Raw genomic sequence first — 10,975 nt, forward strand, 5'->3', positions numbered from 1 at the left:
TTTCATCCTCACTAACTATTTGGGTCTCCACACTACTGCATACTAGATTGAACAACTGTGTTGGGTTCTTCTGGCTTTACACTTTCATGGTCTCTGATGATTATCAATAATTGATCGGTTTATAATCAATAATGGAACGGTGCTGTAGAACGTCTACAAAGGGAGGAAATGTATTAGATTGTACAGCTGAGATCCTATCCATCCAGAAAACATCTCTTTATGATGTTTTCTGTGTCTGAAATGACACCCTAATCCCTATATAGTGCACTGCTTTTGGCCAGAATAGTGCAGTATGCAGGGAATTGGGTGGCATTTAGGATTCAGACGTTCAGTCTCTGATGCTGCAGAGAGGATTGCCATTCATAATAGATCAATGATCATCAATAATGTAGACGTTCAATACAAACGCACGCACACACGCACGCACGCACGCACACACACACACACACACACACACACATACACACACACACACACACACACACACAGAGACACACACGCACACACACACACACACACACACATACACTCACACACACACACAGAGACGCACACACGCACACACACACACACACAGAGACGCACACACGCACACACACACACACACACAGAGACACACACACACACACACACTCTGGATGGTGTTTTATGTGCTGTTGTGCTGCCTGTGACTTTGTGATGCATGTAATGTGCTGTACAGTATCTATGTATCCATATGGATGTGTGTGATGATGTCTGTGCAAATGATCTCTCAGCTTTACGGCCTGCGCATTTAAAGGGATGACATTGTTGTTGCTAATTCAAGACATCGCAGGCAGCTTTCATTCAGTCATTCTCTCTCTCTCTCTCTCGCTCTCTCTCGCTCTCTCTCTCTCGCTCTCTCCCTCTTTCTCTACCCCTCTTATATGAAGGGTTCTTAAACCATTTAAGTATCTGCAGTGCACCAGATAATTCACATGTTCAGTTTTGAGAGAAAAATCTATAAACCTAATTTATAAGGCTTCCATTATGTAAGGCCTATATTATATAAGCCAACACATACTTTCTACATGACAACAAGAAACTAAATGGGAGAAAGACCCAAGTATTAAGGTGCCTGCAAGGACTCTGACAGTCACCCCAATAACTGTAACTAGGTAGTAGCTACCCCCTCCTCGGCCTACTATCCAAACTAACCCCAAATCTGAACATTCCTTGTCATGAAAAACAAAGACAAAGAGAGAAACATAGCCCCTCACTGTTCTGAAGCTTGTATGGGAACAGAATATGAGTATTTGGCAGTAGAAGTGCAGAGGCCAAATTACAACTACCACCACAATGTCTGTCTCTCTGATTCTCTCATTTCAATTGAACAACTTGAAAAGATGCGACAGAGTACAAACAACATGTTCCATTGCCATGAAAAGAAAATACACTACTCGTTCTCTGTTTCAATGCTCCCATACCAGCTTGGGAACAGTGTGAGCCTATCTTTCTTTTCATGGCCTACTCACTCCGCCATGTTGCTGGGACAGTTCATATTGGGATGTGAAGTGGAGCAAATAAGTTGGAAAACTATTTAATGGAACTTCTCATAACAAGACACCTGTTTTCATTTAAAACCCAACAACTCACAAATTCATGCATACCATTGTTGTGAGGAAAATAATGTTTCAGAGTGGGGGAAACCACTGTGCACATACACGGATGCTTAGCTAAGGCTGTTCTTCTTCGTTGGTGGCACATGCCCAGCTAGTGTTAGCTTGAGGGCTAATAATCACGTTGTCCTATGGAGAATGCTAACTGTTCACCGTCTTATTGGTAAGTGTCTGAGTGTAGGACTAGAATCGGACATGAGTTCAAACAATAATGTAAAGGCAATCACAACACTGGCAACACTTACAATCACAGTTACACTTACAGTTAGTCACAATCACAGTTACACTTACAGTTACAATCACAGTTACACTTACCGTTACAGTTAGTCAGTTACACTTACAGTTAAAGTTACACTTACAGTTAGTCAGTTACACTTACAGTCACTTACAGTTAAAGTTACAGTTACAGTTACAGTCAGTTACACTTACAGTCACTTACAGTTACAGTTACAGTTACAGTTACAGTTACAGTCAGTTACAGTTACAGTTACAGTTACAGTCAGTTACAGTTACAGTCAGTTACAGTCCCAGTCAGTTACAGTTACAGTTACAGTCAGTTACAGTCCCAGTCAGTTACAGTTACAGTTACAGTGAGTTACAGTTACAGTCAGTTACAGACAGTTACAGTTACAGTTACAGTTACAGTTACAGTCAGTTACAGCTACAGTCAGTTACAGTTACAGTTACAGTCAGTAACAGTTACAGTCAGTTACAGTTACAGTCAGTTAGTCAGTTTCAGTTACAGTTACAGTCAGTTACTGTCAGTTACAGTTACAGTAAGTTACAGTCAGTTACAGTAACAGTTACAGTCAGTTACAGTTACAATTACAGTCAGTTAATCAGTTACAGTTACAGTTATAGTCAGTTACAGTTACAGTTACACTCAGTTACAGTCACAGTCAGTTACAGTTACAGTTACAGTGAGTTACAGTTACAGTCAGTTACAGTTACAGTTACAGTGAGTTACAGTTACAGTCAGTTACAGTTACAGTTACAGTTACAGTCAGTAACAGTTACAGTCAGTTACAGTTACAGTCAGTTAGTCAGTTACAGTTACAGTCAGTTACAGTCAGTTACAGTCAGTTACAGTTACAGTTACAGTCAGTTACAGTTACAGTCAGTTACAGGTACAGTTACAGTCAGTAACAGTTACAGTCAGTTACAGTTACAGTCAGTTAGTCAGTTACAGTTAGTCAGTTACAGTTACAGTCAGTTACAGTCAGTTACAGTTACAGTAAGTTACTGTCAGTTACAGTAACAGTTACTGTCAGTTACAGTTACAGTCAGTTAATCAGTTACAGTTACAGTCAGTTACAGTAACAGTTACAGTCAGTTACAGTAACAGTTACAGTCAGTTACAGTTACAGTGAGTTACAGTTACAGTTACAGTCAGTTACAGTTACAGTTACAGTCAGTTACAGTTACAGTGAGTTACAGTAACAGTTACAGTCAGCTACAGTTACAGTTACAGTCAGTTACAGTTACAGTTACAGTTACAGTCAGTTACAGTTACAGTTACAGTCAGTTACAGTTACAGTTACAGTCAGTTACAGTTACAGTTACAGTTACAGTCAGTTACAGTTACAGTCAGTTACAGTTACAGTTACAGTCACTTACAGTCACTTACAGTTACAGTTACAGTCACTTACAGTCACTTACAGTTACACTTACAGTTACAGTTACAGTCAGTTACAGTTACAGTCAGTTACAGTTACACTTACAGTTACACTTACAGTCAGTTACAGTTACAGTCAGTTTCAGTTACAGGATAGAGTTATAGGAGAAGATCTAGTGCTTCAGGTTTTATCTGCATTGGTTCCTAAGCAACCTCTCCTCTCCTCTCCTCTCCACTCCACTCCACTCCACTCCACTCCACTCCACTCCACTCCACTCCACTCCACTCCACTCTCCTGCCCTCTCTCTCTCTCTCTCTCTCTCTCTCTCTCTCCTCTCCTCTCCTCTCCTCTCCTCTCCACTCACCTGCCCTCCCTCTCCCCTCCCCTGCCCTCCCTCTCCCCTCTCCTCTCCACTCTTTGTCAGTCTGTTATTTGATGTTAGTAAGTCCAGACACCCAGTCAGCAGGACCAGATGCCAGAATACTCAGAGCACAGTGTGTGTGTGTGCGTGTGTGTGTGCATGTCTGTGTGTGTGTACCTGTAGATATGCTGTAGAGACGGCTGGTTAGAACAGCAGGGAGGTTGTGTGTGTGTGTGTGTGTGTGTGTGTGTGTGTGTGTGTGTGTATGTGTGTGCGTGCGTGCATGCGTGCGTGCGTGTGTGTGTGTCCAGGACTCTCCTCTCTAAGACTCTCCTCAGTACTGTATAGTGGGGGACACAGATGGTGACTGTGTCCAGTAATAGATAGACAACACTACTCTCATAGTCTTTGTGGAAGAACAACATAGTGATTGATAATAAAAGCGATATGTTTAAGATCTCTTGGACAGTAATTATTGCCAAAAGAACAATGGTTGAGTAGAGATCAATGATTTGCAGAATCCTTGACTTTTCCCCAACAGTCAAAAAGTCATTCTGATGTTGTGTGTGACGTTATGGTCAGGTTGAATACTGGTTGTCATTAAGTTGTGTGTGACGTTATGGTCAGGTTGTATACTGGTTGTCATTAAGTTGTGTGTGACGTTATGGTCAGGTTGTATACTGGTTGTCATTAAGTTGTGTGTGACATTATGGTCAGGTTGTATACTGGTTGTCATTAAGTTGTGTGTGACGTTATGGTCAGGTTGAATACTGGTTGTCATTAAGTTGTGTGTGACGTTATGGTCAGGTTGAATACTGGTTGTCATTAAGTTGTGTGTGACGTTATGGTCAGGTTGTATACTGGTTGTCATTAAGTTGTGTGTGACGTTATGGTCAGGTTGTATACTGGTTGTCATTAAGTTGTGTGTGACGTTATGGTCAGGTTGAATACTGGTTGTCATTAAGTTGTGTGTGACGTTATGGTCAGGTTGAAAACTGGTTGTCATTAAGTTGTGTGTGACGTTATGGTCAGGTTGAATACTGGTTGTCATTAAGTTGTGTGTGACGTTATGGTCAGGTTGTAAACTGGTTGTCATTTAGTTGTGTGTGACGTTATGGTCAGGTTGTGGGAAACACTGAGCTAGGACTCTAAGACTGTGTTCAGACTATAACCTGATCTGTTATTAATAAGGCCTGCATTATGTGCCAGTCTTCAGTAACCTGTTCCATCAGTCTACTGGACTCTACTGTACTCTAGTCTAATGTACTGTACTCTATTCTACTGCACTCTACTGTACTCTATTCTACTGTACTGTACTCTACTGTACTGTACTCTACTGTACTCTATTCTACTGTACTGTACTCTACTGTACTGTGCTGTACTGTACTGTACTGTACTGTACTGTACTGTACTGCACTGTACTTTACTCTCGTCTAATGTACTCTACTCTACTCTACTGTACTGTACTGTACTCTAATGTACTCTACTCTACTCCACTCTACTCCACTCTACTCTACTCTACTCTACTCTACTCTACTCTACTCTACTCTACTGGACTGTACTGGACTGTACTGGACTGGACTGGACTCTACTCCACTCTACTCTACTCTACTCTACTCTACTCTACTCTACTCTACTGGACTGTACTGGACTCTACTGGACTGGACTGGACTGTACTCTAATGTACTCTACTCTACTCTACTCTACTGTACTGTACTGTACTGTACTGTACTGTACTGTACTGTACTGTACTGTACTCTAATCTACTGTACCCTAATGCACTCTACTTTACTGTGCTCTACTGAACTCTACTCTACTGTACTCTACTGTACCCTTCTGCACTGTACTGTACTGCACTCTACTCTCCTGTGTGGCTGAGTTGGTAGAGCATGGTGTTTGCAACGCCAGGGTTGTGGGTTCGATTCCCACGGGGGACCAGTACGGGAATTTTTTTTTAATGAAATGTATGCATTCACTACTGTCGCTCTGGATAAAATCGTCTGCTAAATGACTAAAATGTAAATGTAAATGTACTCTACTCTACACTACTCTCCTGTACCCTTCTATACTCTACTCTACTCTACTCTACTCTACTCTACTCTACTCTACTCTACTGTAACCTTTTGTACTGTACTGTAGTGTACCCTTCTTTACTGTACTGTACTCTACTCCACTCTACTCTCCTGTACCCTTCTATACTGTACTGTACTATACTGTACTGTACTGTACTGTACTCTACTCTACTCTACTCTACTGTACCCTGCTGTACTGTACTGTACCCTTCTGGACTGTACTGTACTGTACCCTACTGTACTGTACTATACTGTACTATACTGTACTCTACTGTACTCTACTATAATGAACTCTACTCTACTGTACCCTTCTGTACCCTTCTGTACTGTACTGTACTCTACTCTACTGTACCCTTCTGTACTGTACTGTACTATATTGTACTCTACTGTACTCTACTATAATGAACTCTACTCTACTGTACCCTTCTGTACCCTTCTGTACTGTACTGTACTCTACTCTACTGTACCCTTCTGTACTGTACTGTACTGTACTCTACTGTACTGTACTGTACTGCACTCTACTCTACTCTACTCTACTCTACTCTACCCTTCTGTACTGTACTGTACTCTACTGTACTGTACTCTACTCTATTCTCCTGTGCCGTTCTATACTGTACTGTACTGTACTATACTGTACGGTACTGTACTCTACTCTGCTCTACTCTCCTGTACCCTTCTATACTGTACTGTACTATACTGTACTGTACTGTACTGTACTCTACTCCACTCTACTCTACTCTACTGTACCGTACTGTACTGTACTGTATGAAGAAAAAAAAATGTATGAAATGAAAATGAAATGTATGCATTCACTACTGTAAGTCGCTCTGGATAAGAGCGTCTGCTAAATGACTAAAATGTAAATGTAATGTAAATGTACTGTACCCTACTGTACCCTACTGTACTGTACTGTACTGTACTGTACTGTACTGTACTGTACTGTACCCTTCTGTACTGTACTATACTGTACTCTACTCTACTCTACTGTACTCTCCTGTACTGTACTGTACTGTACCGTACTGTACTGTACTGTACTGTACTGTACTGTACTGTACTGTACCCTTCTGTACTGTACTATACTGTACTCTGCTCTACTCTACTGTACTCTACTGTACCCTTCTGTACTGTACTGTACTGTACTGTACTGTACTGTACTGTACTCTACTCTACTCTACTCTACTCTACTCTACTGTACCCTTCTGTACTGTACTGTACTATACTGTACTCTACTCTACTCTACTGAACTCTACTACTTTTTCTTGCCACTGTAGTTGTTACCACTGTATATCATATATTTATTTTCAAGATTTCAATGAACATATTAAGAGACACATTTATTCACTGTTGTTGAAAACCATATGAGTCAGATTCCAAGATGGAGGAATTAGCCTGAAGCGCAGCTATTTTCTCGAGCTCTTTTTGTGAGAGGACAGGACATATCCCTGTGCTATGGAGACATACAGCCCTGATCTTTTGTCAGTAGCGGAAGAGATGGGCTGCCCAGTTCAATAGATATCATGAGAGAGAGAAAGAGATGCGTTAACAGCAACCTTGGGGAAGTCCTCTGCATTGTCATTAACAGCAGACTCCTACATTTCCTCAGTGAAAAAAATGTACTGAGTAAATGTCAAATTGGCTTTTTATCACATTAACGTACAACAGACCACGTATTCACCCTGTACAGCCTAATTGATAAACAAACAAATCAAAACAAAGGCAAAGTCTTCTTATGCTTTGTTGATTTAAAAAAAGCTTTTGACTCAATTTGGCACAAGGGTCTGCTATACAAATTGATGGAAAGTGGTGTTGGGGTAAAAAATGAAAACCTGCTCCAGAACGCTCAGGACCTCAGACTTGGGCCAAGGTTCACCTTCCAACAGGACAACGACCCTGGGCACACAGCCAAGATAACGCAGGAGTGGCTTCGGGACAAGTCTCAGAATGTCCTTGAGTGGCCCAGTCAGAGCCCGGACTTGAACCCGATCGAACATCTCTGGAGAGACCTGAAAATAGCTGTGCAGCGGAGCACCCCATCCAACCTGACAGAGCTTGAGAGTATCTGCAGAGAAGAATGGGAGAAACTCCCCAAAATACAGGTGTGCCAAGCTTGTAGCGTCATACCCAAGAATACTCGAGGCTGTAATCGCTGCCAAAGGTGCTTCACCAAAGTACTGAGTAAAGGGTCTGAATACTTATAAATAAATACGTGAATGTGATATATATATATATATAATTTTTTTATCAATGTGGAAAAATTCTGAAATCCTTTTTTTGCTTTGTCATTATGGGGTATTGTGATGTCATTATGGGGTATTGTGATGTCATTGTGGGGTATTGGGATGTCATTATGGGGTATTGTGTGTAGATTGATGAGGAATAAGAAAATCATCATTTTAGAATAAGGCTGAACGTAACAAAATGTGGAAAAAGTCAAGGGGTCTGAATACTTTCCAAAGGTGCTGTATATCAACGAGGGCAGTAGAACAGTCTGGAGGACCCGGCCTCAACCTACTATTATCTGAAGTCAAATGTCTACTGTTTGCTGATGATCTGGTGCTTCTGTCCCCAACCAAGGAGGGCCTACAGCAGCACCTAGATCTTCTGCACAGGTTCAGCCAGACCTGGGCCCTGACAGTAAATCAAATCAAATCAAATTTATTTATATAGCCCTTCTTACATCAGCTGATATCTCAAAGTGCTGTACAGAAACCCAGCCTAAAACCCCAAACAGTAAGCAATGCAGGTGTAGAAGCACGGTGGCTAGGAAAAACTCCCTAGAAAGGCCAAAACCTAGGAAGAAACCTAGAGAGGAACCAGGCTATGAGGGGTGGCCAGTCCTCTTCTGGCTGTGCCGGGTGGAGATTATAACAGCAGTCAGTTGGCTTTTTCATAGCCGATCTATGAGAGTATCTCTACCGCTCCTGCTGTCTCTAGAGAGTTTAAAACAGCAGGTCTGGGACAGGTAGCACGTCCGGTGAACAGGTCAGGGTTCCATAGCTGCAGGCAGAACAGTTGGAACTGGAGCAGCAGCACGGCCAGGTGAACTGGGGACAGCAAGGAGTCATCAAGCCAGGTAGTCCTGAGGCATGGTCCTAGGGCTCAGGTCCTCCGAGAGAGAGAAAGAAAGAGAAAGAGAGAATTAGAGAGAGCATATTTAAATTCACACAGGACACCGGAAAAGACAAGAGAAATACTCCAGATGTGACAGACTGACCCTAGCCCCCCGACACATAAACTACTGCAGCATAAATACTGGAGGCTGAGACAGGAGGGGTCAGGAGACACTGTGGCCCCATCCGATGAAACCCCCGGACAGGGCCAAACAGGTAGGATATAACCCCACGCACTTTGCCAAAGCACAGCCTCCACACCACTGGAGGGATATCTCCAACCACCAACATACCATTCCGGGACAAGGCCGAGTATAGCCCACAAAGATCTCCGCCACGGCACAGCCCAAGGGGGGGCGCCAACCCAGACAGGAAGACCACGTCAGTGACTCAACCCACTCAAGTGACGCACCCCTCCCAGGGACGGCATGGAAGGACACCAGTAAGCCAGTGACTCAGCCCCGTAATAGGGGTAGAGGCAGAGAATCCCAGTGGAAAGAGGGGAACCGGCCAGGCAGAGACAGCAAGGGCGGTTCGTTGCTCCAGCCTTTCCGCTCACCTTCACACTCCTGGGCCAGACTACACTTAATCATAGGACCTACTGAAGAGATAAGTCTTCAGTAAAGACTTAAAGGTTGAGACTGAGTCTGCAGCTCTCACATGGGTAGGCAGACTATTCCATAAAAATGGAGCTCTATAGGAGAAAGCCCTGCCTCCAGATGTTTGCTTAGAAATTCTAGGAACAATTAGGATGCCCGCGTCTTGTGACCATAGCATACGTGTAGGTATGTACGGCAGGACCAAATCGGAAAGATAGGTAGGAGCAAGCCCATGTAATGCTTTGTAGGTTAGCAGTAAAACCTTGAAATCAGCCCTTGCCTTAACAGGAAGCCAGTGTAGGGAGGCTAGCACTGGAGTAATATGATCAAATTTTTTGGTTCTAGTCAGGATTCTAGCAGCCGTATTTAGCACTAACTGAAGTTTATTTAGTGCTTTATCCGAGTAGCCGGAAAGTAGAGCATTGCAGTAGTCCAACCTAGAAGTAACAAAGGCATGGATTAATTTTTCTGCATCATTTTTGGACAGAAAGTTTCTGATTTTTGCAATGTTACGTAGATGGAAAAAAGCTGTCCTTGAAACAGTCTTGATATGTTCTTCAAAAGAGAGATCAGGGTCCAGAGTAACGCCGAGATCCTTCACAGTTTTATTTGAGACGACTGTACAACCATCCAGATTAATTGTCAGATTCAACAGAAGATCTCTTTGTTTCTTGGGACCTAGAACAAGCATCTCTGTTTTTCCCGAGTTTAAGAGTAGAAAGTTTGCAGCCATCCACTTCCTTATGTCTGAGACACAGGCTTCTAGCGAGGCTTCTAAATCTCAGTAAGAGAAAAATAATGATGTTCCAAAAAAGGTCCAGTTACCAGGACTGTAAATACAAATTCCATCTAGACACCGTTGCCTTAAAGTACACAAAAAACTATACATACCTCGGCCTAAACACCAGCGCCACAGGTAACTTCCACAAAGCTGTGAGCGATCTGGGAGACAAGGCTAGAAGGGCCTTCTATGCCATCAAAAGGAACATAAAATTCTACATACCAATTAGGATCTGGTTATAAATCAGTTATAGAACCCATTGCCCTTTATGGTTGTGAGGTTTGGGGTCCGCTCACCAACCAAGAATTCACAAAATGGGACAAACACCAAATTGAGACTCTGCATGCAGAATTCTACAAATATATCCTTGGTGTACAACGTAAAACACCAAATAATGCAGGCAAAGCAGAATAAGAACCACAGCCACCTAAAAGGAAGCGATTCCCAACCCAGGACAGCAGGACAATTAGACCCAACCAAATCAAGAGAAAACAAAAAGATAATTACTTTATGCATTGGAAAGAATTAACCAAAAGCTATTTGGCTCTAAACAGGGAGTACACAGTTGCAGAATACCTGACCACTGTGATTTACCCAAAATTAAGGAAAGCTTTGACTATGTACAGATTCAGTGAGCATAGGCCTTGCTATTGAGAAAGGCCGCCATAGGCAGAATTGGCTCTAAAGAGAAGACAGGCTATGTGCCACACTGCCCACATAATGAGGTGGAAACTGAGCTGCACATCATTATAACACTGTACAAAGACATAGCAATAAGACATTTTAAATGTCTCTATTT

At 42.5% G+C, this 10,975-nt stretch overlaps 1 protein-coding gene across 2 annotated transcripts in view; it reads left to right on the forward strand.

Annotated features, from left to right (window-relative positions):
* The window catches only part of gabrb2a (gamma-aminobutyric acid type A receptor subunit beta2a), a 101,676-nt gene that overhangs the window by 47,863 nt on the left and 42,838 nt on the right, over positions 1 to 10,975 (forward strand). The window lies entirely within an intron of this gene.

The sequence above is a fragment of the Salmo trutta genome, chromosome 13, assembly GCF_901001165.1.
Source record: "Salmo trutta chromosome 13, fSalTru1.1, whole genome shotgun sequence".
Lineage (NCBI taxonomy): Eukaryota > Metazoa > Chordata > Actinopteri > Salmoniformes > Salmonidae > Salmo > Salmo trutta.